This window comes from Schistocerca serialis, chromosome 9, assembly GCF_023864345.2.
Source record: "Schistocerca serialis cubense isolate TAMUIC-IGC-003099 chromosome 9, iqSchSeri2.2, whole genome shotgun sequence".
Classification (NCBI taxonomy): Eukaryota; Metazoa; Arthropoda; class Insecta; order Orthoptera; family Acrididae; genus Schistocerca; species Schistocerca serialis.
Window position 1 is genome coordinate 296,002,146 of NC_064646.1, and position 5,546 is coordinate 296,007,691.

The 5,546-nt window shown below is 44.2% G+C and overlaps 1 pseudogene; it reads right to left on the minus strand.

The window, feature by feature from the left end:
• Nucleotides 1–5,041: 5,041 nt before the first annotated feature.
• On the minus strand, nucleotides 5,042–5,159 carry LOC126420084 (5S ribosomal RNA; annotated as a pseudogene).
• Between the last annotated feature and the right edge of the window lie 387 nt (nucleotides 5,160–5,546).

Here is a 5,546-nt window from a genome sequence, read left to right on the forward strand (position 1 = left end):
TATTTAGTGAAAGATTAGTTATTTATTACTACAGTGAATATTTCAAAATTATTTATTCTGGTTCATAAAAGACCCCAAGTGTAAAAAGTTTAATTTTGAAAACGGGGTAGATATTTTTGTGTAAATATTGCGTCTAAAATCATTAAAAATCACCTAAGAGCATTACAGCACAAAGAAAAAATTTTCTACGTACAGAAAAAGTTAATGTCTCAAAAGGTTGAGTTGGACTGCCACAAGCACACCTGACGATAAAATTGTGTATTTGTGATCGATTACGCGAATTAAGTACCATTAATAATACAGCTGTGTGGATTATCCATGAACAATATATTACTGAAATACAGCTGAACGTTGAAATGTTCTCATTGTGATATACTGAATCATGCTCGACATTAATTGCAGCCGGCCGGTGTGGCCGTGTGGTTAAAGGCGCTTCAGTCTGAAACCGCGTGACCGCTGCGGTCGCAGGTTCGAGTCCTGCCTCGGGCATGGATGTGTGTGATGTCCTTAGGTTAGTTAGGTTTAAGTAGTTCTAAGTTCTAGGGGACTTATGACCACAGATATTGAGTCCCATAGTGCTCAGAGCCATTTGAACCATTTTTGCCATGAATTGTACCCAGCATTTGTTTCTACCTGTACAAAGCTGCAACTATCCAACTTCACTTGCGGCCTCCTCAGTAGCATGCTGGATGAGCGAAAGCAATACTCGTGACGCATCAGTTAAAAAACTGATCACAATATCCGCGTATAGGCTGAATGATCAGAAAGGTTTGGCTACTGTGTTGCAACTGACCACCGTCACACTGAGAAAAACAAATTAGAAATGCAGATAAAATGGCTGTATTTAGTTTTAGAGGATCGCCGAAGCAGTATCAGTTGTAGGATACTAGTTTGATTCAGAGACAGACGAGGTCTAAATTTAGTACGTCATTTATTTACTCTAAGATCTCGACACATACCACATTAAAATTACAAACGATATGTTTATAACGAAATGAACAAGAAGTCTCATAAAACTGACAGAGAAATTACTGCAACACAGCGAGTACAAGTCACCTAAATAATTTTGAAACACAAAGCTCTATATAAGCTCATTGTGGGAAGGCACAACATTTGCGTGGTAGACTGCTTGGGAAACGCTACGAGCTCTCCTAATCTGCTCAACTCGCAAATGCGAAATAAACTAGTCCAAGACCCTCAAAACAATACAGTTAATCAAGCAACACAAGCTGCGTAGCAAATCTCAAAAAAATGTGATCTGTTCAGAAAGTGGATAGCGCTAATACGAAATGTGACACTTATTTGAAATTCGGCAAACTTGCGCCAATTGCCACCAGACGAAGATCACCCTAATACCCGCCAGAAAGCGAGTTCCCCACTTGGCGGCAGGACCAGAAATCTCCTTACCTCCACGGCAGGATTGCAAGTGTCCGAAAATTATCCTCTTCTAAACCTAACTCTCCACGTGTTATTGACGTGAATAGAGGGGAATAGTGCAGATATTTGCCGTTTTTCGCTTACGTAATGCCTCTTTAACATGCAAGATGTTGGTATCGACTACTAGTCACGATCAACCCATTAGTTGATCATGCTGAGGCACGGTGGCGGGTAAGACGCATTTCATTGGATGACAAAAACTGGAGCTTAAGGCTACGAATTTTCTCGTGGTTGCCCATCGGATACGTGGTGACCCATTGTGAGATTTATGTACACGGAGGTGAATTCGTCACGCTCAGTGTTACACTATGGACATATGGAGCCCGCACGGTTAACTGTGGCGTCTAACACACTGCTTTCCGCGCGGGAAGGCGTGTCGGTTCCCGGCACCAATCCACCTTGAGGATTAGTCCCGGGGTCTGGTGTGCCGGCCAGTCTGTGGATGGTTTTTAAGGCGGTTTTCCATCTGCCTGGGGGAATGAGGGCTGGTTCCCCTTATACCGAATCAGTTACATTATGTCGGCGATTGTTGCCCAGACACTTTCTCTACGTACGCGTACACCATAATTGGTCTACCACGCCACCATTGGGGTTACACTCGTCTGGTGTGAGACGTTCCCGGAGAGTCCACTGGGGCCGAACCGCAGAATAACCCTGGGTTCGGTGTGGAGCGGCGGTGGGGTGAGTGGACTACTGTGGCCTGTTGTGGGGTTGTGAACCACTGAGGGCTACGGCGGGGACGAAGCCTCTCCGTTGTTTCTAGGTCCTCATTTCCGTACAATACGGCACAACACAATGCACATATGGTGGCTTAGCTGCAGAATGCTTTCAAAAGAGAAACTCGCATTTGTAGACATATCGCGGAACTGGGGCTTACTAGCCGGCCAGTGTGGCCGAGCGGTTCTAGGCTCTTCAGTCTGGATACTGCGCGACCGCTACGGTCGTAGGTTCGAATCCTGCCTCGGGCATGGATGTGTGTGATGTCCTTAGGTTAGTTAGGTTTAAGTAGTTCTAAGTTCTAGGGGACTGATGACCTCTGATGTTAAGTCCCATAGTGCTCAGAGCCATTTGAACCATTTTTTTGGGGCTTACTGCAACAAAGTTCCACAAACTGCAATGCCCTAGGGACCCTCGGCCCTTCTATAGACCTTTTGTGATTGACCTGTGGTCAAGCCAGACCATGAGACGAACAGTTGGACCTGCTCGTTTCTAAGAAGAAAACGTGAAGCCTTCTTCCTGAGTTAGCAATCCAAGCCGGCCGGTGTGGCCGAGCGGTTCTAGGCGCTTCAGTCTCGAACCGCGCGATCGTTACGGTCGCAGGTTCGAATCCTGCCTCGGGCATGGATGTATGTGATGTCGTTAGGTTAGTTAGGTTTAAGTAGTTCTGAGTTTTAGGGGACTGATGACCTCAGATGTTAAGTCCCATAGTTCTCAGAGCCATTTGAACCATTTTTAGCAATCCACCTACTGTCATCTAAAATTGCTAAGAAATAAGGAGAAAAATAGTAAAATTTTTGCACAGTGACATGAGACTGTCACATTGTCTCAAAGGTTCCACCCATTAAGATGAATAACTCGAAAACAAGGCCTCTTCTCTCTCTCTCTTCCGTCCTCTCCTCCAGATCTAACTTACATTCTTCCACCATGTTACATCACCCACAATTCTAGATCTTTTTCTCATCCATCCTCCGCTCCCCACCCCAATCCTTCCAGACACCCCAACTTATACAATAATATCCCTTCTCCACCGTAGCGTATCTCATTTTAGTTAATTTGTTTTCATTTAACTTCATTTGTTCTTATGAATTAAAAATAACATGATAGTATTGGTTGATGAGACCCTCAAATACTCTGCATGGCATAAAAAGCGAAGCACTCAGAATAGGAGGAGCAAACAAAATGAAATTTCACAGGTTAAGAGGATATGTGATGTTCTGTCATTGACTGCGTATACTGTGTGTAGATGAATAATGTTCACAATATTTTTATCGTAAATTGAAATTTTAGAAATGTCACTATATATGATCAAAATATACTCTATCGTAAATTTGTAATGTATGAATGTTACCTAATTTTGTCAAAAACAGTTTTAATAAGACTGGAGTCAAGAAAGAATTTGTATTGTGGAACCTGTAGTTTGAAATTTATACGAGTACATATCGACTGTCGAATACCACAATGTAAACAACTGTATACAGAATAATCTGTGCAAATGTCGTACTAACTCAGTCGCCATTGTGGTGTTAAGTCAACGAGTGCTCTACAACATCGGAATAATATGATTTGTGCTTTATATTTCTGGTGTTTTATGTTTGTCACTGTGATGTTTCTTGCTACTTTTTATTGTAAAGCGACGCAACATCACTATGTTGTTTGCAGGTTTGTAAAGATCATGAACTTATGTTAATACGATGTTGCAAGGTAGGTTCCTATGCTACAGTAATGTATACACAGTTTACATGTAGAAATGTGTGTATTACCCACCTGGTCTTACAATGTTTGTTTATTGAACTTTCAGATTCGATGATGACAGCATAAATCTATCGAAACTAGTAACAATAAAAAGAATTGCAAGCGATTTTGGCGTATCTAGTTGTTAAGAATAATATATAAATTTACAAAGAAGTTTCGAGTATGGGCCTATTGGCCTGGATGCATGCATTTATTCGATTGGGAATGGTGTTATGAAGCCGCTGTATTCTCTTCTGAGGCAAGCTGGCCCACAGCTGTTGTAACTCGTCCTTGATATCCTGATTGCTGACTGTCCCACATATGTTGTATCGGGAACAGATCTAACTGGCCACAGGAGAATGAATCTTAACATACATACACATTTCATAGGGCCACGTGCCATGTGCACGAGCAATTTTCATGTTGTTGCCGGCCGCGGTGGTCTAGCGGTTCAGGCGCTCAGTCCGGAACCGCGCGACTACTACGGTCGCAGGTTCGAATCCTGCCTCGGGCATGGATGTGTGTGATGTCCTTAGGTTAGTTAGGTTTAAGTAGTTCTAAGTTCTAGGGAACTGATGACCTCAGATGTTAAGTCCCATAGTGCTCAGAGCCATTTGAACCATTTTTTGAATTTTCATGTTGACAAATAGCAACATGATCTTTTGACATGTGAGGTAACACACGAGGACGCAGAATGTCCGTAACATAACGTTGTGCCTGTAGATTTCCCTGAATCATTATGAGCCATGGCCTGAAGTCATACCTGGTGACCCCCTGTGCCATGGGGCCAGAAGTAACGGCGCGGTACCTCCATAAAACACTTTAAGGACGGGACCCTTCCCAGGTCGCTGACATACTTGCTGACGAGGTCTTCCGAGATAGTGCAGAACCATTTATCACAGAATGCAATGCGATGTCATTCGTCAGCAGTCCTTGCCTCCTGATCAAGTAGCACTCCGTTTTCAAGCCACAAGTGATCCATCGGGACAATCCGACCGCTGTGACATCCTCCGCTGAGGATGTAGATAGGAGGGGCGTGTGGTCAGCACACCACTCTCCCAATCGTTAGGATGGTTTTCTTTAACCGGAGCCGCTACTATTCGGTCGAGTAGTTCCTCAATTTGCATCACGAGGCTGAGTGTACTCCGAAAAATGGCAACAGCACATGGCGGCCCTGATGGTCATCCATCCAAGTGCCGGCCACGCTCGACAGCGCTTAACTTCGGTGATCTGATGGGAACTGGTGTATCCACTGCGGCAAGGCCGTTGCCACTCCTGGTCATGGCAACACTAAAAATGAAACCGTCTGTCTAGTGATGTTAATACCAGCCTACACATGGAATGGTAATTCCCAAGTCTGGGTGCCATGAGTCTCTGACCAATGATGCAGGGTGCTACAGAGTGTTGCAGGAAGTCTGTTACTATTTCTCGGATGTCACAGATGGGAAGGGATTACGATTTTCTTGGTGCACATTATTGCCATCCTCCCTGGTGATGATGAGAGATGGTCAACAGAAGCTTGACGACGTGTATGCTGTCCAACATTGGGCCACTGTCACACCTGACTACCCAAAAAATCTGGATACTGCACGGTTCGACCACTCGGACAGGTGGAGACCCACAACGAAGTCCCTTTCAGACTCTGTGATGACAAGGCT